The sequence below is a fragment of the Triplophysa dalaica genome, chromosome 23 (assembly GCF_015846415.1).
Source record: "Triplophysa dalaica isolate WHDGS20190420 chromosome 23, ASM1584641v1, whole genome shotgun sequence".
NCBI classification, from domain to species: Eukaryota; Metazoa; Chordata; class Actinopteri; order Cypriniformes; family Nemacheilidae; genus Triplophysa; species Triplophysa dalaica.
Genome location: NC_079564.1, coordinates 15333781 through 15360699, shown reverse-complemented (window position 1 = coordinate 15360699; position 26919 = coordinate 15333781). Strand labels below are relative to the sequence as shown.

At 39.1% G+C, this 26919-nt stretch overlaps 1 long non-coding RNA gene across 1 annotated transcript; it reads right to left on the bottom strand.

The window, feature by feature from the left end:
• Positions 1–14195: 14195 nt before the first annotated feature.
• LOC130412919 (uncharacterized) lies at positions 14196–16023 on the bottom strand. Its single transcript, XR_008905417.1, has 3 exons — positions 15774–16023; positions 15130–15223; positions 14196–14795 (listed from the first exon to the last, which is right to left on the bottom strand). It is a non-coding gene; the product is annotated as an uncharacterized LOC130412919 (long non-coding RNA).
• Between the last annotated feature and the right edge of the window lie 10896 nt (positions 16024–26919).

Here is a 26919-nt window from a genome sequence, read left to right as displayed (position 1 = left end):
ATTGTACTTTTAACTTTATGTTTGATGGGGATAATCAATCCACAAATAAAGTGTATAAAGAAATAATCATCCCTAAAATATGTAAAAAAATGATGATGATCTCTTGTAAAAAGTTTTTATCTAGCTCTATAGACCGTTTCATTGGACGACTGTGTTTGTTTAGGGGTCTGTCTAGTGACTGATAATATAACCATTTATATAATATTTAATTCATATTGATTTATGTTATCATTTTTTTGTATAATAATTGTATTACTGTAAAAAAAATGTTGAATTGTAATTTTAATTAAATTGAGTTTTGTTGTATCATGTAACTTTGTGGCATTTAAAGAAACCATATGGTACAATAACATCTAGCGATTGAGTGCGGCATCACATTCTAAAATTTAAATATTGAACAGGCAAGTTTAGCCAAGTAACGGTTCTTCTAGGTTTTTTGCTTGATGTCAGAAATAATCTACAGGCCCTCAATCCACTTATGATCAGGAAACTGAACTTTAGCTTCATAACAAAATTCCACATGGCCAGTCAGCAATTTATGTTTCATAATTTATAGAAATATTGATGTTGGAGAGTCCATGAGCCTGGTGAATCTAGTGTATACTTAGAGTTAATACATGTTTCGCTTAAATATGCAATATGAGTAAACAGTGCTCATAAACAGCTGTTTAAGTGGTAGCCCCGCTTGAAATGAAAAGATGCTTGGAGCTGAAAAGGTATTCCTTGTCACGACTTAACAAGAAAATTGTTTGCGGAAGTTAAGTTTAATTCACAAATGGGTGTATAAGCAGTAATGTTTGTTTATGTTTTTGCTTTGAAAGCGTCTATAGTAAAACAACTCCAACATGAATTTACTATCAGTAATAGTAAAAGACAAGTGGAACACTTTAAAATAAAGGTGCTTTAAAGGTTCTTCACAACGATGCCATAGAAGAACACTTTTTGGTTCCATAAAAGAACAATTCAGTCAAAGATTCTTCAAAGAACCATCTCTTTTTAACTTTTTCATAATCTGAAGAAACTTTTTTCACCACAAAGAACCTTTTGTGAAACAGAAAGGCTATTCATATGTCAAAGGTTCTTTATGGAACCAAAAGGTTCTTCTATGCCATCAAAGAGCCTTTTGAAGCAGCTTTTTTAAGAGTGTACAGAGAATGGGTTAAAAGAGAACCTGGTGATGGATATAAAACAAACATAGCAAGAGAAAAATTTATCAAAACTGTAATCAAGTTGTTACATGCTTATTAACAGTATTGTTCAAAGTAATCTAAACTGAGTACAGGCTCAAATGTTTTGCTCAAATATGGTTAAATAAATGGGATTTTGCGGGTGCTCACTGTTTTCGACTGAACCCGAAGGATGAGTTTAAGACTGCCACATGAATTATTTAGAGGGCTCATTAAGCAAAGACAAAACCGTCTGCACGAGCATGGCTAAATAAGCTTTTCACTATGATTTCTAATGAGGGAAGGTTTTAATGTCTTTATGCTGTCTGAAACAACTTTCGCCATAATTGTACTTCAGACTCTCTGACCTTTTTTTACATATTAAATTCACTTTTCAAGGTGCCTTTCCAAGGTAGAACTAATGAATAATGAGTTTGAAAATATGCTCGTTAATTGACTCGCGGTAAATTTAGATTTTCTACAGCGACATATACATTTCCCCCCTTTTAAAAGTGAACCATTCCAGATAATAAAGTTATTAATCTTGCCCATATAGTAATTATCTCTGTAATTATAGTGTAATTGCACATACATCAAGGACACTCTCGTAACGATAGCTGCCGATTTTGCTGCGTTTGCGCCTGAGTCCAGTTCTCCGCAACACGTGTGGGTTGACTAACAGAAAGCAGGCCTCATCAGGGCCATAAATGCACTAACATGATAATGCTGGTTTAATTACCCTTGGTCAGCCCACTTACAAACCCATCACTGCAGCAGTCAATATCCCAGAGGATTCATTCATGCTCGGGTTGATGGTTAACATGGGAGTCTTTGCTGCATGCTTTAGCCTAATTGATATCCTTATTTAGCAGAGGGCCACGGGGACATGGAGAGAGTTAAATGGAGCAGTTTACGGTACTGTAACGCTGATCTCTGGACCACAGCTCATTGATACTCATCATAATTCATCCTCATTACATGCTGTTTCAGAGTATTGCTAAGTGTTTTCTGTGTAGCTTGGCCTGTTTACTTCCTTCAGGCACGTTCCTGGTCTTAATATGAACAATTCATTAGTGCATGTTCATCCAGAGAAAAAAATTATGATGATGTTTTGCGAAAACTTGCTCTGCCCCAGCGAGAGCTTTCCGTTTCCCGCTTACATCATCGTGAGCGAGAAGGTTAGTAAGAGAGCCAAACGTGTTTCAACTGCTTCACTTCAAACACCTGCTGACCTTCACAGAACACTAATGGATCAAATACAGATACTTTTTCTAATCCTTGAACAGGCTGATGGACACAAAAGATGGAGGAATATTAATATTAAACATATACGGTTTTCACCCTTCCATGATATCAAAATATCAAACTATTTTAATAATCCATGTTCCTTGTCATCTCCTCTCCTCTGGCTGATCGGCTACGTAATGTTAACTTTTTTTATTCTCATTAAATGGTACATTTAACTTTTTTATGTTATCTCAAGATACAAAAGTAATATGGTTTACATTACTTACTGGTCGAGTAGCTCAGTAATATGAAGATCTTATTTCGACTATATATTTAGTAACATTGATCTATAAAACTTTTGACTCAGATAAACACAATAAAAATGATTTAACACATAACAGTAACTCGTACTGAAATGTAAACACTAGGTTACATGTGAAACATGGTATCACCTGATGTCTAAACACGAGTTCACTTGGCTGATGTTGTGCTAGACGGATGCTGGTCTCAAGGGTTTAGTCGAATATCTCTCTCCCATGCTTGAAATAATCAATTAAATGACGAGCAGCAAAATAAATGAAGATTGTGATTGCTCTATTTAAGTAGGTTTTTAGGTCTGCTATGCTTTATCCAGATATATCTAATTTCTTTCCAAATTAATTAGCATGGACCACAGTGTGTGATAGCTAGTGTTGTAGACCGGTTTCATCATTTTCTTCTCCATACTAACTCTTTTTTTAAAAATAGGTTAATAAAAATAGTAGTGCGTGCACACGCACCCTTAATATATAAAGGGAAAAGTTTTGTACATTTATCTGTATATCCTATAGTTCACATGAGTGATATGTCATTCTGATATTCCTTCAGGCCTGATGATTTTTCACAAACCTGCAGCTGGACAGCCACAAATGGCTCCCAATTTTCAGCAAACACAGTCAGCCCATTCCTTCATGTCACACTCAGGAAGCGCCCAGAGAAATGAATGAAATCACTAAGGAAATATTAGATATGAACATAAGATGGCTGATTATGACTATGATCCAATACATTATCAAAAACAGACACCTAAATAATTATTTATTCCCCTGTTTTTGGTCAAACACTATTATGCATGGACACCACACACTTTTTCCTTGCATTTTTGCATTGAAAGTTCAAAATACACACAAAATGAGAGTATTATTAATATTCACAAATTAGATTTATAACAGTAAGTGCCTAATATAATGTATGAGGTTCTGTCAGGCTTTGCATGTCGTTTTATTTTATTTTGGGTTTATTCTTATCCAGTTTGCTGTGTTTTGTCTTTTGCCTTTGTCTCACGTCTGGTAACCCATTAAGGCTCTTAGTGCTGTTGATTTCCCTCACCTGCTCCTCATTTGTGTTCCCTCTATTTCAGCTTGTTTTGCCATTCTCTCCGTGTGGCGATGTAAATTGTTTGTACCGTGGTCTTGCTGTTTATACCTGGAGTTTACCTGTTCTTCTGTTCCTACATAGGATCGAGTCAGCCTGTGAGCCGGTTTTGGATTTTATTTTTTCCCTTACGGCTCTCTTTTGGTTCTCGTGTTCCTTTTTTGGATTCAGTTGGATTTTCACTCACGGAGTCTTTTTACTACGGAGTACCTGTGTTTCGGTTTGGATTTTCCTGCCTGTCTTCTCTCACGGAGGTTATTGCCGGCCGTGTCTACTTTGTTCTCGTCAGGAGTGCCCTACCGACTTACTGTTGTATGGTTGACGTTGTGCAAATAAACTGGTTTTGACTTACCTGCATCTGAGTCCTTTTGCGTACCGTGACAGTACATCGCCACCAAAGATGGACTCAGCAGAAGAGGTCGATGTTCGCCGTGCCATCGCCAGCCAGGGATTGCTTTTAGGACGTCAGCAGCAGGAGGTAGCGGAGATTCGTGTGGGCATCTCTACTCTCTCCCAACAACTCGCTCCTATCGCTCATCACCTTGACCAGACCCAGTCTATACAAGCGGCAGCTTCAGCTAGTGCTGCACCGGTTGAGACGGACGCAGTCTCTTCCCGCCGACCGGAGCCTCGTCTCAATCCTCCAGTTCCCTACGCCGGTGAGCCACTTCCTGTCGCTCATTTCTCTCACAATGTTCTCTGACCTTCTCCCTACAGCCCTCCTGCTTTTCCACCGAGCAGTCGAAGGTAGCATTCGTGGTCATGCAGCTGAAGGGTGTTTCGCCAGGGAATGGGGTACGGCGCTCTGGGACAATAAGCATGCCTGCTGTGCTTCTTTTGAGTTGTTCTCCCAGGAGCTTAGGAAGGTTTTCGACTGGTCTGCACTTAACAGCGAGGCAGCTCGGTCGTTGTCCCTCTTACAACAGGGTTGCAGGACGGTCTCTGATTACTCCATTGAGTTCCGTACATTGGCTTCATCTTGCGGCTGGAATGACAAGGCTCTTTGGGATCGGTTCTTGCACGGATTAGCGGATCGTGTGCTGGACGAGATTTATTCTCTGGAGCTTCCTCCGATGCTCGACGGGCTGATACAGCTCGCCCTTCAGGTCGATTTTCGGCTGGGACTCCGTACTCAACGACGCGGGAGGGAAACCGTGGACGGGGAGTCCTCTAGCGTGTTCAGGGATGTTGTCCAGCCCCCTTCTCTATCTCCGCCCCAGGAGGACCCTCTGCAGATCAGCCGTGCCCGGCTCACCAATCAGGAACGTTGTCGACGCCGGGCCAACAATTTGTGTCTCTATTGTGGTGATCCTGAGCATTTAGTGGCTGGTTGTCCACTTATTAAGAGTCGTCCAGTCAGCTTGTCTTCTCGTGGGGTAAGCATTTGCTCTACTGTTCCCCTTTCTCACAGCCGGACTGTTCTTCCCGCAGTCATTCAGTGGAGGGGAGTTAGCCACTTGGTTATTGCCCTCATTGACTCATTGAGGGTGATTTTATTGACATTGAGCTGGCTAAGAGGTGGAGGATTCCCGTAGTACCTCTCGCTCAGTCCATTGCGGCTGAGACGCTCTGCGGCACGCCTCTCACACACATTTCTTCGACTACTGAACCTGTTTCGCTCACCACGTCTGGAAATCACACCGAGAAGCTTCAGTTTCTCCTGATTCAATCTCCCTCCGCTCCTATCGTGTTGGGTCACGCCTGGCTGACTACACATAACCCTCTTATTGACTGGAGAAAGAATGTTGTTTGTGAATAGAGTGATTTTTGTGCTTCTAATTGTTTAAACACTGCTCTTTCTCCTTTGATTTCTTCTCCTCTGTTTCAGGAGGAGCCTGTAGATATCTCGGGGGTACCTAAATGTTATCATGATCTGAGAGCGGTTTTTAGTAAGTTCCGAGCGACATCTCTACCTCCACACCGCCCGTACGACTGTGCGATTGACCTTTTACCTGGCACTTCTCCACCTAAGGGTCGCCTTTACCGTCTTTCTGGTCCTGAAAGGGAGGCCATGGAAAGGTATGTGGCCGATTCCTTGTTGTCCGGCATTATTCGTCCCTCTTCCTCTCCGGCTGGGGCGGGGTTTTTCTTCGTGGAGAAGAAGGATGGTTCCCTTCGCCCTTGCATTGATTACCGGGGGCTGAACGACATCACGGTTAAGAATTGCCATCCTTTGCCGTTGATGTCGTCAGCTTTCGGTCTCTTGCAGGGTGCTACCATCTTTACGAAGCTAGACTTACGCAATGCTTATCACCTGGTCAGGATAAGGGAGGGGGACGAGTGGAAGACCGCCTTTAACACTCCCACAGGCCACTTTGAGTATCGTGTGATGCCTTTTGGCCTGTCGAACGCTCCGGCGGTTTTCCAGAGACTCGTCAATGACGTGCTGAGGGACATGGTCGACCGGTTCGTTTTCGTCTACCTCGACGACATTTTGATTTTCTCGCAGAATGAACGGGACCATGTCCATCACGTCCGGCGGGTCTTAAGTCGGTTACTTGAGAATCGCCTGTTCGCTGAGATGGAGAAGTGTGTGTTTCACGCACGGTCGGTTCCGTTTCTGGGTTTTATCTTGTCGCCCGAGGGTATTCGGATGGACCCCAGTAAGGTAAAAGCAGTTGCTGATTGGCCTACCCCGGTTAGTCGCAAGGCGGTCCAGCGATTTCTGGGGTTTGCCAATTTTTACAGACGGTTCATCCGAGGGTTTGGTCAGGTCGCTCTTCCCTTGTCGGAGCTCACCTCCACGTTGAGGCGGTTCGTGTGGTCAGAGCGGGCTCAGACTGCGTTTGATAGACTTAAGGGTCTCTTTACGTCTGCGCCCATTCTGGTTAACCCCGACCCGTCTCGTCAGTTCATTGTGGAGGTCGATGCTTCTGAGGCGGGGGTAGGAGCGATCTTGTCCCAACGTTCTGCCCCGGACGACAAGATCCATCCCTGTGCGTTCTTCTCCCGCCGGCTCAATTCCTCGGAGCGGAATTACGATATCGGTAATAAGGAGTTGTTAGCTGTTAAGCTTGCGTTGGAGGAGTGGCGTCACTGGTTGGAGGGGGCTAAGGTTCCCTTCTTGGTATGGACCGACCATAAGAACCTTGAATATATCCGTTCGGTTAAGCGTCTGAACTCTCGGCAGGCTCGCTGGGCTCTTTCTTTTGGGCGTTTTGATTTTGTCATCGCCTACCGGCCGGGTAGTGAGAATGGTAAGCCGGACGCACTTTCGCGTCAGTTCGAGGTTGAGGCTTCTCCCTCCCGGTGTCCGTTCTTTCCCCCACTCGGGTGGTGGGGGCGGTCACTTGGAGGGTGGAATCCTTGGTTCGCGAAGCTCTTGTCAACATTACTCCCCCGGCTGGTGTTCCAGCGAATCTGTTGTTTGTTCCTCAGGCGGTCCGTACCGACGTTCTCCAGTGGGGTCATTCCTCCAAACTAGCTTGTCACCCAGGAGTTGCTCGCACCTTGTCTCTTATTAAGCAACGGTTTTGGTGGTCTTCCATGGCGCAGGACGCTCACGAGTTCGTCTCGGCATGCCCGGTCTGTGCGACTAACAAATCTTCTAATCATCCCCCGGCGGGACTCCGGCATCCGTTACCCACCCCTTCGAGACCCTGGTCCCACATTGCCTTGGACTTCGTCACGGGACTTCCTCCGTCCTGCGGCAATTCCGTGGTCCTCACTGTGGTGGACAGGTTCTCGAAGGCGGTACATTTTATTCCCCTCCCTAAGCTTCCGTCTGCTAGTGTAACTGCTAGCATCGTCCTTAAGGACGTTTTCCGTATCCATGGCCTTCCCGTGGATGTGGTTTCTGACAGGGGCCCCCAGTTTGTTTCTAAGTTTTGGGCAGAGTTTTGTCGTCTCCTGGGGGCCACTGCCAGTTTATCCTCTGGTTACCATCCACAGTCTAATGGGCAGTCCGAGCGGGCGAATCAAGATCTCGAGAGGGTCCTGCGTTGCGTTGCTTCTTCTGAGCCTTTGTCTTGGAGTTCTAAGTTGACAATGGTCGAGTATGCTCACAACTCCCTTCCGGTTTCGTCTACGGGTTTGTCGCCCTTCCAGTGCTGCCTTGGTTACCAACCCCCGTTATTTCCCTCCCAAGAGGCTGACTCCTCCGTTCCATCTGCTCAGGGCTTTGTTAATCGGTGCATTCGCACCTGGAGGATTGCTAGACGGGCTCTCATTCTCGCTCGTAGACGCTACCAAACATCAGCTAATCGCCGTCGCTCCAAGGCGCCCTCTTACGTGTGCGGTCAAAGGGTTTGGTTGTCTACATCTGACCTTCCCCTTCATGTCCCCGCACGTAAGCTGGGTCCCAAGTTTATCGGCCCTTTCCCTATCACTAAGATTGTTAATCCTGTGTCAGTTCGCCTCAAGTTGCCTCCCTCTCTTAAGCGTGTTCACCCTACATTTCATGTGGCCAAGATCAAGCCTGTTGTTCGTTCCCCCCTTCAGCCCTCGACCTCTGCTCCTCCGCCTCCTAGACTCATCGAGGGGTCGCCGACATATACGGTGTGTCGACTTCTCGATGTGAGAAGGCGGGGTAGAGGTCACCAATACCTGGTAGACTGGGAGGGTTACGGTCCGGAGGAGAGATGCTGGATTCCTGCTCGGGACATTTTGGACCGCTCTCTCATTGATCAGTTCCTTCGCTCTCGTGGGTAGGTTTTGGATGCCATGAGGCATCTTTGGGGAGGAGGTTCTGTCAGGCTTTGCCTGTCGTTTTATTTTATTTTGGGTTTATTCTTATCCAGTTTGCTGTGTTTTGTCTTTTGCCTTTGTCTCACGTCTGGTAACCCATTAAGGCTCTTAGTGCTGTTGATTTCCCTCACCTGCTCCTCATTTGTGTTCCCTCTATTTCAGCTCGTTTTGCCATTCTCTCCGTGTGGCGATGTAAATTGTTTGTACCGTGGTCTTGCTGTTTATACATGGAGTTTACCTGTTCTTCTGTTCCTACATAGGATCGAGTCAGCCTGTGAGCCGGTTTTGGATTTTATTTTTTCCCTTACGGCTCTCTTTTGGTTCTCGTGTTCCTTTTTTGGATTCAGTTGGATTTTCACTCACGGAGTCTTTTTACTACGGAGTACCTGTGTTTCGGTTTGGATTTTCCTGCCTGTCTTCTCTCACGGAGGTTATTGCCGGCCGTGTCTACTTTGTTCTCGTCAGGAGTGCCCTACCGACTTACTGTTGTATGGTTGACGTTTTGCAAATAAACTGGTTTTGACTTACCTGCATCTGAGTCCTTTTGCGTACCGTGACAGGTTCTTACAAAACAAATACATAGTGTAATAATTGTGTAAACAAAGCATACTAGTTCTTATTCACTAGTAAATAATACATTATGTTTTATTGTGTTACTATATAATGATCAAATAAAGCATTGGAACTGATGATTAAGAAGAAACTTTAGTTTTGAGTTCCAAAGCACCAGGTCTGTTCATATGAAATAATTTGTTCATATTTTTGGATTTAAAGGAGTTGACATCTGACAGGGGCTCAGTCAAAAACACACAATATTTATTAATCTATTCAAATGGTTAACATTATTCAATCTCTGTTGAAATAAAATATCTAAAAACTATGACATATCATGTCCAATTTGACAAAATGACATCATTGTGTCCACTAAGAAACAACAGGGAATGGAATCCAGAGTGTTTTCAACGCATAATACACAGTGTAAGCATAATGCAATTTTATTGCAGTCAGAAAGATTTATATTGAAGCATTGGGTGGATGTTAGGACAGTCACCGGGGATCATTGCATCCAATTTCAGTATACATCAACAAACATCACTCACAGCTAATGCAACAATTCAACAAATTATTATAAACACACGTGTTTGTTTTTTTCACACTGTAAACTACTGCGTATTGAGGCCTTTACCTATACAATAAATAAAAATGAAAGTATGATATACAGAACGTAGGAATGTAACGAGTATCAGAATGAGTTTGACAAGAAGTCTTTGTCCACAGATTTTGATGACATCTTAAAGACCCCATTTTTTCCTGTTTTCGAAGCTTTGACTGTGTGATTTGTTTTTTTTTGGGGGGGGGTGTTTAACAATTGATTTTCATGTTTCTAGTTAAAAAAAACTTTATATTTCACATATTTGAAGTTTATCGTCCACAGCTGTCTCACTGCTCAGGAAACAACTGGATTTCTTCCGGTTTCTTCAAAGTCCCGCCTTCCGAAACGCTCTGATTGGTAAAGCTGACCAGGTCTGTAGTGATTGGTTTCCCGCTTAGAGCGTGTGTGTGAAGATGTCCCACCCATACCATGTTAGTGAGTTCCGCTCCTCAAGCTGTTGTGATTGTTCGGTCCCCCACTCAGTGCACGTGAATTCATAAGCTTTGGCTTTTAGCAATAAACAGTAACAATGGCGTCAACTTAGCTTAAACAGTTTAAATCTTGCGGAAACGATCGAAGTGTAACGGAGGTCTACTAGTGCATACGCAAACGTCAATCTTTGTTAGAGATCGCGTTTTTGCTACTATGGCGAGGGAATTGACACCAGACAGAATGGCGTCAGACCATTGTTAGTTTAGCCTTTTTATATCGGACACGGATAATGAAACAAGCAGATTGACTAGGAGACTGCAAGCAGGACTTCATAGGACGTTTCATAGAAGTGTTTTAGACAGAGGTATGCACACACACACAATATCAGTGTATTTGGAAGCTGTTATTTGACCGTTGGTTATCTTACAATGTGTGTAGCTGAATTCTTATTACCAGCTGTAGGACTGTGATGAAAGTGAAAGTAGTTTAGCGCGTAGCTCAGTCCAATGTTTTCAATTTCTGAAAACCGAACACTAAACCATTGGCTTTTCCACTTCTCTGAGGAAGGCCTCGCCTCTTTTTTGGCATATTCCTTTGGACGGAGGGTATTAAAAGCAGTCGGAATACTGCTATCATGTACTCGGGAAGTAGAGGACAGTAGTCAATTCCAGCCGTTCTCTGTAGTGTTTGAAAAGTGAATTTTGTTAAACACAATATCTTGCTTGGCATTTAACTTTGAGCTTTATCTTTTTGCAGGTACTAACGTTTGAAAATGCGATCGTGGGGAATGGCCGCTTTAATAAAACGGAAGTCTACGATATGTGTTTACGATAAAATACTTCCTTTTGATGTTTTGAATGTTTTGCATTTTCTTCATGTGTCATCTGCATCTTCATGAGACAGCACTTTATTGAACATGATGGTAGTTTACCAAAAAATGCATATAAAAGGAAAATAAAGCCAATAATGTGCGTGTCTATGTAATTACTATATATGTTTATGCAGTTGTCGACCACTAAAGAGTTAGTGAATGGAAGAAGTTTGTCTATTCTTTCAAATCCTTTTTACCCCCCAAGTCTAATTGGAAACAGGCAACAAGAGCTAAACAACAACAGGCCTGGGAAACAGATTTTGGCTTCGATGGTCTCGTCCGGATAATGCCGGGCAACATTTTTTCTGGATTTACTCATCTCCTGTTGGTCAATTCTCTTAAATGTTTTTTTGTTGGAATCCACTTGATTTTAACTTCACCAAAGACATGCCAAATTCATGCTGTAAATCAAAATTAAATGGTAACTAGGAAAAAAATATTTTGATTTGGCCTATTTCTTAAAGGCAAATTTACAAATCGGGAGGAGTGCAGAGGAACTAAGCAGAAAGGTCATGCAGAATGCAATCCGTGTGTAGCTCTGGGATCAGTTGCTTCATAGGAATTTTATATAATGTTAATACAAGAACTAAGATCTGATTTACTCTTCAAAATATACTGTGGATGACTGATGTAATAATAGCAATAAAAGGCTATATAGTGACTAAAAATGACTTGCATGAACCACAGATTGCATGCATACGGTGTTACCTGTTAAATTGCGATGTTTTTGTATAGATGGTGCAATTGATAGAGCTAAACTCAAGTGATGAGCACTGGAATCTGTAAATGTGATTACTGTTGTTACCCTGCCATCTACTGGTCCCCCATCTCGCCGTCTCTCTCTCTCTGAGCGACAGTCGTCTCGCTCTCTCTCATGCTCTTATGGGTCATCTCTGCAGAAAGCACCGGAAAGAGAAAAGAGAGCGATTGTTATCGAAAAATAAGCATGGTGTTTGAAAGGGAATTTAATTGAGGCATTTGTTATATTTGAAAAGGTGAATTCCTCTGGGGCGACAACAGGAAACTCGACCCATTTCATAGCCTCAGACATTAATAAAGAATGGCATCTTTTGACTTTAGCTTTCAGACCACAACCTTAAACGGGCTAAATATAGGGGCAGACACAGTAATTCCCTCCACCTTGGGGGATGAGATGCGGGACAGGACTACGAAACGGTCTCCAATTAGCAAAGCAGGGGACCCGAATGCAGACGTACACAAACACACAAACAAACACATCGACAGACATATAGACACACACTCTCCCAGCCCTAAAGGGAACGTTAGGGTCTTTATTCTTAATTTTTGTTCCATTAATAATCCAGAGAGGTTTGATGGGGAGTCTAATAGGAGACATCCGGACTCTGCTCTTGTCACTAATAAAAAAATAGGAAGCGAACAATGTTTTTGTCTGGCGCATGAGAAAACCCACTGGGGCGAGATGCAGGAAGGGTCGCATGCTCCTAAATATTTTTACTTGTCTTCTAACTGTAGGATTACAGCTTTTTTTCGCTCATTCAGAGGAAAATGTTTATCTTTAAGAACTTTGTTTTAGACAAAGTATGTTTTAATGTATTTGTGTATTTAACCCTTGCGCTGTAAACCCAAGCAACATTTTTTGGGGAATAACCTTTGGCACAAATCCTAAGAAAAGTCAAAAAAATTTGTACATTTTCTTTTTTAATTGTTTTGTTAAAGAACATGTTAACTTAGACATGAAGTATACATTATTGTTAATTGTATGCACATTCCGAACGAGTATAAGAAACATTTCTTGTTCTATCTTGTCAGGAACATCATCTTCATCTCACTGGCACATGATGCAGCATTTCCACTGAATCTAGGATTCTTTGCTCACCACACCAGAACTGAAACTATTTGACAGAGTGAAATAGTCACGACAGCATCTGCAGAAGGTTATGTGCTGTGACAGTTTGATCTGTAGATGTCCGTTGGGTGTTACTGTGGGATAGATCAGTGTAAATGATCACAAACGCTCCCAGTGTAATAGAATGTCCCGTGAGTAATGTCACTGTCAATGGACACAAGATTAAAGTAAAGGTCAGTAGAACTCTTTTATTATGGACGTCATGATGACATTGACCTGGTGCCGAAGTGAAGAAATGACAATGCACATGCAGTGCGTGCAGTGAGTATTCATAAAGCGAGACAGATTGAGGTATGTGGCTGTCGTAGATCAGGCTGATGTGAGGAAACAAGCAGGAAACAGCAGGAAGTTTGTTTATAGCTAATGAAAAATAACAACGTGCTTCTGAGCGTCTAACTAAGAAGGAAACAATATGAACAAGCTTTTGTTCATCTGATGCAAGTCATTAGGCAATTTTGGCAACCCTGTTAGCACAATTTGGGGTAATTTATATGTAAGTATAATTTATATGTTGTTGAAACTTCCTAGCAATAAACATATACATGAACACTACAATTAACATCCAAAAATGAGAAATATGTAATCAGTCCTCCCCCGAGTTGCCCAAACCTGTATCTATTTCTTTGCTAGGTTGTACACAAAGAAAGATATTTGAAAAAAATATGTTAACTGAGATTTCAGGGGCACCATTTACTTCAATAATAGACAAAAATATTGTATTTATATATATATATATATATATATATATATATATATATATATTGCTCTGTTAAACACAAAGAATATTTTGAAGAATTTAGGAAAACAATCAGTTCTGGGCACCTCAGTTGCTAGCATTTTATCTATTTATCTATTATGTTTAGACATGACATTAGCACTAAGCATGTCGTACTTCTTACACATACATACTGTACTTTTATGTGTATAATTTATATTGTTAACATAGATTGTTTGATTATTGTATGGGATTTGCAGCATCATACATTTTAATTTTACTGTGAGATGGATAATGAAACATTTACTTTGTAACTGTCTGTCTTGTGTCTAATAAAAAATTCTTGTTGTTCATTCTCTCCCTTACTTAGTAGCTTAGCCTTGTAAACGAACGGTACTGTTAAGTTTGGTAACCAAATGTTTATATGCTCTCCTACTTGTAAGTCGCTTTGAATAAAAGCGTCTGCCAAATTAATAAATGTAAATGGACTTGTCCTGAACCTTAGTTTTTATTAAGGCTTCAATGAGATGACTGACCCTGGTATATGGCACAAAGGCTATTTTAGTGGAGTAGAGGTTGTCTCTGGGTGCGAAAGCAGTCAGTACAGATGTTATTAAATTGATATATAAATATTAAGTGATCTGGAAAAAGCCATCACATGACAAAATTGTACATATTACAGGTTTTGATATCATATGAAAGCTCTCAAGCCCTTTCCATTTGTTAAAAACATTTACATTTACGTGTAGTTATTTAGCAGATGCTTTTATCCAAAGCGACTTACAGTGCACTTATTACAGGGACAATCCCCCTGGAGCAACGGGGAGTAAAGTGTCTTGCTCAAGGACACACTGGTGGTGGCTACTAGGATAGAACCAGCAACCTTTTGATTTACCAGTTCAGTGGTTTAACCCACTAGACCACCCACTCCATAAAAACAATTTGTAAATTAAATAAAAACAGTTTTGGAAAGGGCTTAATAGCTTTCATATGATACTAAAACCAGTATTTTTTATTTCACCATGTGATGGGTTTTCCCAGATCATATCCCAAATGAACAAAAATAATTTTGATAAACAATTGGCTTAAGGCCTACTTATTCAGAATCTGAACACACATCAATCGCCGATTTCCCCTTTTGTCGTCCCATACCCCCACATCTATCGGGAGCAGACCGGAGATTTTTTAGCTGTATTTTTTTATTTCAGCCTCTGATAATGAAGGTTTGGACTGCTGTAGTGCACCTAAATGAAGATGAAACCACAATTAGCACACCTTTTAAGACATTAAAATATACCTAACATTTTTCAGCAACCATCACTTGTACATAGAAGTTAATGCAAGTTGCTGCTCTTAAATGTTTATTAACACTAAGATGTTCCCAGGTTTAAATAAGTATCTGTTAAATTTAGAAATGTGCACTACTTGCAAATATTTAAGAGTTGTTAAATGTTTTAAATGTGTCAGTTTACTAAGATAAGATTGTAATTTAAGCATTACATGTTTAATTTACTTAAAATGTAGCATATGTTGATAGACACTACATCCTCTAATCATACAAGAAAAGTAATGTAGTACCTATTATAACACGACATAGCCGTGTTTTCCAAAGGCCTTCTTCATTCCTGAGCCATCCATATTCATTGTTGACATCAATTTGTTTGTAAGAATTCTGAAAAAAAAAGACAACCATATCAGTATTCAATGATTGTTAAGATTGTTGAACAATACAACTAAGTGACCAGAACAGCTGAGAAGTTTTCCTTTGAGCACAGTAACACAAATTGTCATTGAACCAGCTTTTGGTACCTTTAGTAGTGTGGGCTGGTCCTGCTTGACACAGTGGACCATCTACCAGGACATTTTAGAACACTTCATCAGTGTGTATCAAATTATGAATTATAATTATGGGTGTTTCGCTTTGTCGCATAGCATCGGTAAAGAGATTCAAATGAGGGCATTTTTATTTTATCCGAATATTAATTGCAAAACTAACATTACTCACTGACATTTCTAAATCGTTAACTCAACGTTACACGCTTAATGGATCGCACATTAACATTACCTCAGAAATCTTCACGGTACTTCTGGCGGGATATTTCAACTCACCAGATTCTAATATATCGCCAAGTCATATATTTCATCAAAACACAATCTTCTAGGTTTTCAAAGTTACCCAATATATATCGTATTTTTTATTTCATGAGATGTTTATTACTCACCTGATAAAAAGCGACAACCTTCTCCAATGCTTCGACCGCATAGCAAACACTGGCCTCTACGCAAGACGTGATGACGTACGTTTCAACGGTCAACGTAGTAAATCCTCCAAATATTTTTATAAATTTTATATTTTTACGTGTATGTATAAAATAATATGTTATACTACATTTGCATCAAATTTCACACAAAAAATAAATTAATTGTTGTAGTCCATTCACTAACTTCAGCTGCTGAGAAACCCGGAAATGTGAAATAGGCCATGGCGCCGTCTACAGGTGGTATTAAGAAATACATAAGACAGATAATAAATGGGCATTAAAATACAGAGAATGAATGGGCATTGTAGGCCCAACATTTTTCATAATAAAATTAATGATTAATTAATGATTATTAATAAAAATTAAGGAAAAATAAAAATTTATAAAAAATAATAAAAAAGTTATAAGAGTTTTTTGACTAAAATGAACATGAAGTTGTAATACTGTAAAAATGGTACATACATTATAAGGTATTACAATTTTATGAGTATTTTCAATTACAGCAATGTTTTTCTAATTTTACAGTAATATAATATCACTATAAATAACAAAAATAAGGATACATAATACTTTATGTGGGGTTACAGCAAAAATGCTGCTTTTGTTTTTAATATTTTAAATTGTAATTACATCTGAATGTATTATTGGCAAATCAGTATATTTTCTTGTAAAATTTAACAATCACTGTTTCCTTTTATTTCAGCATGAGTATTTACATACTTTTAAAAAAAGTGTTTTTTACCACAGAAGTTACAGCAGTCCACTTTCATGTACAAATCCAACAACTGCTTCAAAAGATGTGACAAATAGATGCATTTTGAGGGGCCAGTTAGAAGAAAAATGCTATTTCAACTGGATTTACATTGATGTCAATATGATGTCAATACAACATCAAATGAATGCCTATAATGCAACGTTGATTTGACGTCATTTCAATGTCAAACATATTGGGCTATACTTACATTAACCAATTTCAGTATGGGATAAACCTCATATTTTCACCTCATTAAAAACCTTGAAGAATTTAATGTATGATTTGAATTTGAAATGATGTGGTGCACCATCTTGATCAAATCTTGTCTGAAATTTGACGTCAAATTGACATCGAGGTGCCCGCTGGGTATGCATTCTTTTGTAAAAATCGTTTTATTACGCGTAATTCTTATTCTTATTTTTTGCAGTAGAACACACCGCTATTTTATAATGGTGAGCTCCGTTGTCTTTCTCGTGGATTAGCATTATCGCGGCTGTTTCACGAAAATCCACACGTTTTTTTTTCTGCAGAGCCATCGGTACCATACGGTTCGCGTCTCGTTGATTTTAATCGTTGATGTTAATCAAGCACTTTATTTGAACGCAACTCATTTCATGCGTAGCATACTCTGAATTTATCGGAAGGGAGACAGAGAATGCACTGAATCTATCCTACCCTTTTTTATGACGCAGATGTAACGTTTCTTCTATTGCTTGCTTGAGCTGCCTGAATGGAGGTTTTTGTCCGCACCCAGGTTATTTTGCAATGAGCGGGAGATTCGATTAGTCAGCCCGGCCGCGCACGTGCGCAGCTTAAAGGGAACATTGGTTGTAATATTTATTTTCCCATTTTAAGCTAAACAAGTCATTAAACGAACAGGATGGACTGACGAAATCATACAGATCTGTGTTTATTTTAATAATGGTAAGGTTTTCTTTAATCTTTCTAAGTCTTGACTATTTTGTATACCGTATCCGTGTAATTGTCGTTATAAAAGCAATCTCTTTCGGGTTTTTCCTGCAACCAGGATGCGCGCGCATGCTGAATGTTCACAAACTTATTAGCCTATAGTATAATGAGTACATCGCTTACGATGAAAGCGTCTGCCAAATGCATGAATGTTAATTTAAACATACATGTACTGTAGTGTTTTTGGAGGCTGTTAAAGTCTAAAAAGAAAGAAATCCAAATATATCACAGATTTTTATATTAATGCATTTTGCAGACAAGTTTCTCCAAAACGACTTATATTGCATTATACTATACATTTTGCCTCTAAGTATGCAATCCCTGGCATCAAACCCATGACCTTAGTATTGCTAACGCCACGCTCTAACCACTGAGCCATATTTTTATAATAAAATCATGTTGATCATTTAAATAGAGCCAAAATCACATACAAAAGAAAGTGTGTAAATGATTGATTTCAACCTTATTGTCAAAATGTTGACTTTATTCTCAAAATAAAACAACTTTGATATAATTATTAATTATGTAATATATAAATAATGATATATTATTATTTATTATTACTTATTGTAATCCTTGCTCACTTTATGAGATTATCCATTAAAAGGTTTACGTTGAGATTGTTTTCAATGCAGCTACATCTTTACACTTGTGAGATCGCAACTTATTAATATGTTGCTCTAAAGAAGCTCTAAAACACAGTTGTCCATTACCTTTGTAATGTTTTGATATTCCTCTAGAATGCATGATGTAAAGAAAAATCCTTATCCTTAATATTTTATAAAAAACACTTTATATTTGTTGAACACAGTTCCCTATCAAACTTAAAATTTCATAAGTGAGCCATGTCATCTCATTGCACACACATTGCCAAATGCAACACATCTGTGATTTTCACTGCTGATAAGATTATAGTTTAAGGTATCGGCCATATTTTGTTCTTCTGTGTTGGTTGGAGTAATATTCCCATTTGCTGTAGCTCAGTGCATCTCACAGTAAGCCATACAGCTGTAGGAGTCTTTTAGCACTAATGCAGCAGGCATAAATATATTACAGCCTCATCATCTCTCCATTTATACAGGTGTCACCGTCTGACTCGATTTCCAGAGAGCGCAAGTTTTACTTTGCCAGGCGATTGAAGTCGCAACATTATTATAAGAGCAAAATGTATTCATGATAGCACGAGTCCAACTGGCCCCACGGCTTTGTAATAAAATACGGGCCTCTTTATCAAATTTAACAGATTATTGGAAACAGGTTGTACACATGATTTGACCATGACATGAGGAGGCAAGGCCTGAGGACTCTCTTCTCATTTTCATCCTCTCGTATCTCTCTCTCTCTCTCTCTATCTCTCTCTCTATCGCTCTCTCTCTCTCTCTCTCTCTCTCTCTCTCTCTCTCTCTCTCTCTCTCTCTCTCTCTCTCTCTCTCTCTCTCTCTCTCTCTCTGGCTCTTTATGCATCATGCTCTCTGATTTTGGAGGATGTCTAAATAACAAAAGTATGACAGAAAAACTTTGTGCTCTGCTTCGGGCTGGATTCTTTTTCTTCAATCTCATCACAGATTAACACCAAACTGTTATAACAGACCCATTACATGGTCTTCTGGTTAAGGTACAGGTACAAGACAAATCTTAAGTAGCAGAAGGTACAATGCTGGTTTTTAAAACATTCAAAGAATACATTACAGTGAGTCCGACATGCTCTTAAATCAATATTTATCCATCTGATTTATCGTCAATATTCCAAGCGGTGAATTTACTAAACAGTTTCACAACTTGATCATCACACTTGCTTATATTTTTTGCTCTAACTTGGCACATTGCAATAGTTTACAAGACAGCTTACTACTATCCACAACTATGTGACAGTTGTGTTGTAAAATGTGAAATGTGAAAAGGCAACTTGGCGATGCAGTCTGTTACCCCTTCACTGATTTAAAGAGATTATTCTGCAGTATACCGATGTATCTTCTTCATGCTCATTTCTCCAGATGATGTTTCCCAGAACCCTGTGAAGTTGAGATGACACTTCCAGTTGCCCAGCCCCGGGGCAGATCAGGGGCAGGGGATAAACTGTCACGCTGGAGGGGTTTGAGAAGCTGTCTCATGTGTCAGGATATTACGCTGCTATGAGGCGTTTCAGAGCGATCCTATGCTGTGAACGTTCAACCCAGTGCGGTCTCACCTCTTCATGTGGAATTGGGATAACAATGCCGCATGTAAGATGGAATGTAAGTGATCTTCTCTGTGCAGTATATCACACTCACTCTGCATTTATGCGTGGAATTGCTGGAAACTGAACATATAAGATTTGTTTTATTTTTGTAGTATTTTCATTTTTAGTTATTGAAAGTTCCCTGCTAAACATCCACATACATTGTGGAACAATGTGGATAACCCTAATATTCAGATTAGACAGACTATCCAGATTTTATGACACACAAATACATAAATGTTGTGTGTGCAACAATATGAGGTAAAATGTTTAATTTATTTTTGTGAATAAAACATTTCATGTCCCTCAGTGTATTTGTGTCCCATGCACAACTGCTGTGTATGAATGCTATTTATAGTCATACATTTCCAGTAACATTTTAGATTTAAATTCATCAACTCAGATATTTCAAAAGCTCATATCTAAATGTTAATAGCAGGTTGACATCAGCTTGTATCTCTTGGCCCTGAAGCTTATAAGACTCAATATTTATATACATCAGAGAGAGAGATCTCCTACATTTGCATAAACCTATATACAGTAAACTGTACATACAGCACAAACCAGATAAAAATGCTCACCACTTGTAAACTGAATGAATAACTAAAGGATGAGTTATATTTTGACCAAACATTTTTTTTTTTTATAATGATGTTCACGGATAAATCATTTATAATAAATACTTCACCAGTGTTTAAAACAATTAGAATGATTTTTTTATTATTTCATGCCGACTTTAAGCACCTTTAGCACCTGTTTGAGTACAATGTTTATGATGTTATATTATCGTAACAGTGCCAAATTGTATCAAAATAATATTTTTTTAAATCAAACAATAAACAAAACGTAGCCGATAAGAGGCAAAGGAATGCTAATACCTAAAAAGCAAATATCAGAAGTAAAAAGAAGCTTTTGTCAAGACAAAAAGGATGTTAATTGTTGACTAACAATTAATAAGGTTCGGGAGAATGCAGAGCATATAATTAAGACCGGCTGGTTCGCAATCAGCAATCATAGACTCTACCCTATCAGCTCAAGCGAACCAGCACATATGTAGACAAGATTCTTACCTGAAGCCATCTCTTATGGATTACACATCCCACCACCTCCCTGGCGCCTCTACTTGAGCTCTTGTTGTTAACAGGACTCCAGGGGGTAAGTTCTGGGTTCGGCCATTGCCGAGCTTGGCGCACTCGCCCCTATTGGGGGGGTGGGAGCGTTCCGGGTTCGGATGGAACCGGCGAGCTCGGAACCCGCTCCCAGGACAGCACGCCAAACGTGCATACTTTAATTACCCCTGCTATCTTCATTATCTGCTCAGGTGAACTCATCAATGTAATGAATGATATAATTTAATTTTTCCATTTTTATTCATGGTTATGTTGAGTATGTTAAGTTTATATTCTATCATGAACACACAAACCAACACTCACCTGTTGCCAAGAAAACCGGAGCTTCAGTGGCTAGTTTTAGACTTGGGGGCAATTCAGGTAAAAAATAAAGTAAGGAGTGAAAAAGAGAAACGAGACAATTGTTCCACTTGATGTTAATTTTGATGCTGTGACAGCCTGAGACTAGTGAGAAAGATGTGTGCTCATTCCACATTTTAATGAGAGAACACTGAGATAAGGAGAGAGAGAGAGAGAGAGAGAGCTATGTGTGTCTGTTATAAAAAGCGTGAGGAAGCGCTAGCAGGCATCTCGTTTATCACGCAGGTTTAGCATGCATATGTGGAAATGAACGACTCTGTTATCAGCTAGTCTGCCTGAGCTTTAGTGTACTGCCATTTATTGTGTGTAAATGGCAAACTGTCAGGACCTGCGAGTCACTGATTTATCGGCCGCTGCCGTCCTCTCTAACGGCTATGAACTAACATTCACAAACCACCCAGAGCTACTCTGATCTTTGGCTAAATGGTGAAAAAGTGAGTGCAAATGTTCTATTTAAAGGTGACGCTTATAATTTCTGGACCACTAGCGCCACAAAATGCTACTACAGTCAGTTTGGCTTGCTTCGACAAAGCTGGACATAACCGACATTGGCTCACACTTTTTATGTTGAATGACTTTGCAGACTTCAACTAAATAGTATTATTAATAATAATAAAATGAACAAATTTTGTTTATTGTGGTAAGGTGCTGCAGTAAATACATGCTCAGAGAATACAATTCTTAACAAAACCGTACTAACTGTAGAACTTAAGTTAAGATTTGTTTTGCGATCCTACTTTCCTGCAGTTCTTTAATATCAATGAACATCATGTGTAATGAGAATGATAATTTCAGTGTGAATTACAGAGTTATGTTGAGTGTTTGTATGACTCCTGGCGTGGAGGAGTGTCTATTGTCACGTCAAAACGCATGACAGAACATGTTCAGAGGGTCTCAAACGCTCTAATGAGCTAATCTGACCTGTCAAATATGAAACAAAACCATAAAAGAGAGCAGCCTGATAACTGTCAATCACCTGTACAAGACTTCTCGAGCAGTTGGCCCAGCTCGAGGCGTTTTCACACACAAGAAGAAAGAAAAACACATCTCATATGCACTGAAAGGCCCCAGACGGAGTATACTTTATTCATGCTTCCTTACTGAGTTCAGCAAACTCCATTTCTATGTCTCTCTGTTTGATATATGTGAGTGGTTGGCGATGAGTGGATGTGATCAAACATACAATATCATGCCATGAGACACACGTGTCCAAAAAGGCAGTGGAGACAGAAACGGAGTGCATACAGTACAGTAAACTACTGCAGAGACTTCATTTTTTTGGCAGTACTACCCAGCAGAAATGTTCACTCATTAATCTTTCTCATGCTTTTAATTATTCAACAAAAAGTCACATTGTGACAGTCACATTAAATCTGTCATATGTAATGACTGCTCGATGAATTTTGCTCAAGAAAACACGAAACTGCTTTAAGCCCTGTAGTGTGCAATAAAGCGCTTCGGGGAGAAGCTCTGAGTCTGTCAGAAAGTAATTACAGACTTTAAACTGACAGCACATGTGAATTGTGTAATGCTGTAATGGATTCAGATAAACTCTGTACAATTTAGAGAATATTTCTGCAAACTGTTATGGTAATTCCTATTCTCATGTTAGCTGTAGATTAGTAAATAATAAATGAACTAGTTGCATTACATATGGTCCAAATAACAACTTGCTATGTGAAATTTTAAGCAGTTTATATGACTTGTATTAAAACTGGACAGTGACCAATGTCATTTTCTGCATTAAGAATATTGCAAAATGATCTGCAATGTTATTATAAAAACACTTTGTTGCAGAATACAGTTATACCACTTAAAATGTTCTACAATTATTTGAATTGATTGGGAAAATAAACTGTCAAAGTGGCTCGCTAATACAGATTACTTAACTCTATATCCCCAATTGATGAGATTTTGCGTCATTTGTGACATGACGGTTCCCAAAATTGAATTTCTTTTTATCATTTATCACAAGACTTGATAAGATTTCCAGCTGTTCATGTTTTCCCTGTTATAAAATGAAATTATAGATCATATACATACAGTACAGCATTTCTAAATACAAAATAAGCATCTGCTCTCATCATCATTCCAAATTTTATCTGGAAACACAATTTTCAATTTTTTAAGAAAACGACATTCAGGAAGAGATAAAAAAGAAGGATATCAAATGATACGTTTTAGGCAATTTCTCTGTTGTCTTGTTTGACATATTATATGTTTATACTGATAAAAGAAAATATTCTGAGCGCTATGAAAGTTTGGGGAAAATGCTTACGCTGGCTGGCAACTATTAAAAACCTCTGGCAGGGACAAAAAAATGAAGTGTACTCTATGAATACAGATCACAGCTCATCTAAATTAACTCAAGCGGTTTCTTGACTCACAGAACAAACATTGTTGGTTAAAACCAGTACAGGCCTGAAGTTATCCATGATTAAGTGTTATTTATAATGACTTACACTGATGATTAATGATAATTCTATAATGCACATTTATGCGATACATAACGTGTGTTTAAATGAACCACAATTATCTGAGTTCATGCTGTAATTAAATTAACATACAGTAGTGTTGAGCAAGTGTTTGACCGAAGCAATTCTCTGGGGTTTGACGAGTTTTAGAAGAATTTTATTTCAATTCCTAAAGGAGTTTGACACTCAAGGTCATTTAGAGCTTGAACAATATAAATGTCACTGGGTCAAGATCACAAACTCTCACTCTAGTTAATAAGGAAAAAGTGAAACAGACAGTGTTGTTCGTATTATTGCAACACAGGTTAATTATTAAACTTGGCAAGAGAACAGTCGGCATCAGAGAGGTGATCCAGTTTCATCCAGTCTGACACCTATGAAACTGCAAACATTTACAGATTCCCTCATGTAATTAGCCTCCGTACACTATTCATTTATTTGAAGCTTGTGCTTTCTAAACCGGCTTAATTATATACTTACACTTAATTATATTTGGTTTGTTTTAGAGTCACAGATGGAAAAACATATTTATTTTGGGAGATAAAAGTCCACCTGGGACAGAGGGAGATCTCAGCAAGGCTGCAAGACGTCTGGTAGGAATTTACTGGATTAGCTCAGTCACTAAATGTGAGATGAACCGTGTTGTCAATCAGCCCGAGGGCACACAAAGAGAGCTCGAGCTGTCAATCAAAGCCTGGCCTTCAATCGCTTCATTCACAAAACCCTTTAAAATGGATTTATGTTGATGAGCGTGACATCTCAGAGCACCAATTCCTATTCTGTATTATCTACAGTTTTTGTTCAATCTTGAAAAGAAAGACAATCAAAACGAATCTTTTAAATCACATAGGTTTAATAACGTGTTGCACACTTGATGTCCACATGTTTGTCTGAAGTGTTTTTAAAATATTGTTTCAGTGCGCTTACAAACAAAAGCCTTTAGCTTTTTGTATGGCTCTAAATTACACCAGCTTGTTTTAATGTATTTCTCTTTGATATAATTATTAAATGTGTTCTTTTGCCAAAAAAATATTTTTGATAAGCTAATTAATTATGTATAAATTGAAATCATTACCAAAGCAAAAAGGAAAAAAGCTGATTCAAATGTAAAATGTTTTTTAATTGTGAGAGAGTTCATTACAACATTTTGTTTGTATAAATAAAAAAGTAAGTAAGGCTAAATAAACAAGTTATTTTGCAGGTAAATCAATGTTGATATTCTTATAATTTTATAAAGTTCAAAAAATTGTGAGAGCATGTACATTGTTCAAAATCTCATTTTAAAGATAACAAAGCTTTCATGAGAGGTTGTTTAAGTTTTTCTTGTAATGCACTCACAATCCTTAAGAGAAATATTTTTGTTCACCAGAATATAAATACCAAAGAATATATATATTTATATATATTAATAAATATATGTGTTTATGTATCTCAAATGTATTTTATTTGAATGTTGCTTTACATGTGCTATTATCAACAATTGGATTTGTCCTGACATTTCGGATTAGCTAGTCTGTCGTTCTGATCTTTAAAACGTTGAATATTGTCTAGTTTTTGTTTTATTTTAGATGGTATTGTGGTTGTCAATATACAGCAACCTTTACAATGATTTACCTATTGAGAATCAATAGAAATATTTACCATATAGATTCATGATGAAGCGCTTCTGAACAGCAGGATGTCCATCATTTGCGTGCTTTACAAACGCATTCATTCAGGGAGGGAAAAAAGACACGAAAAGGTCCAACCCAGTGGGTTTGTGTAGCACTGTTGTGTATTCCACGCTGCAGTGTTTGGAATTCGTTGTGCGCAGTCATTGGTCTTACAGATCTGTGTGTGACACTTTATGTCCCCGAGTGCAGTCTATTTAGCTGCAGTTCTGATCAGCATCTTTATATTCTATCAGCCCAGGGCTGCAATTTCTGCAGGATGCTTTTATAAATGAGCATAATCAGAGGTGAGCCGCCATTCTCTGATTGCAGCTGGAAACGGAGCTGAAAAACTTTACTGGATTATCATGCCACTTGAGAACCAAACATACGCACACACACACAAACATACTACCACTGGCCTACAATGCAGTCCTTTTGCTATTGGCATTCTGCGCCTGCACTTTGTCTTATTTCACTAAAATAATATAATTGTCCCTCATTTTATTGCTTGTAAAGCCATCTCCTTACTGCAGGCAATGTAGGTGATCAATGTACCGTCTAAATGAATCAATTCTTGCAGGAATACTGTTTGTTTGGAAAATGATCCTGACCAGGACAGGGGGACAATTGTGCTTGTATTAGTTTAGTGGCTTGGGTTTTCATGTTCGCCCACAATGCATCGGAAATGACTCCATTTTTCATTTTATGAGTATTTTATACAGCAGCCTCGCCATGTAATACACTGTATAAGTCATTACTTAAATAGAATAAATAGACGTGTTTGTTAGTCTTGGCGTGCCGCGAGCCCGTCGGCCTCCACTTGAGCTATGAGAGGAAATAAAACCTTGGTGAAACCGCGTTGAATCGCCATCCTTTTCACAGAGACGCTTATCAAAGTGGTTTAAAATTGTCATTTTGCCTGATGCTTCGTCTTGTGTTAATTCTGCTGCTTATATTGGAGGACTTTGGAAGAGGTCTTCCCTCCCAACCCTCATTTTTGATGCACAAAATGTTTCTTCTTTAAGTAGCATCGCTTAAGGTCCTGCATTTCAAATTGGAATTAAAATGACTGCATACACTTATCATCTTTGCTATCAAGTGACAGATGAATTTTACATTTACATCTAGTCACTTAGCAGACGCTTTTATCCAAAGTGACTTACAGGTGGGGTAAGCAATGGAAGCAATTGGTAGAGCATAAGGAAAACAAAAGTATAAGTGCAATCAAAAAAGAAGGCTGGTCTCATATAACCTAACGCAGTATGCAGACCTAAGTTATAGTTTTTTTCTCTTTTTTTTCTTTTTCTTTTTTTTAATAAAGAGTAGAGAAGAAATAGAAGTCAGAACTGATTAGTCAGGTGTTGGGGGAAGAGATGTGTTTTCAGACGTTTCTTAGAGATGGCTACAGAATCTGCAAATCTTGTAGCAGGGGGCAGATCATTCCACATAGGTGGAAACTTTCCGGAGAAGGTAGGTGAGAGAGATTTTTTACCTTTTTGAGATGGCACCACAAGACGTTGTTCGTTTGCAGAGCATGGGGATCTGGCGGG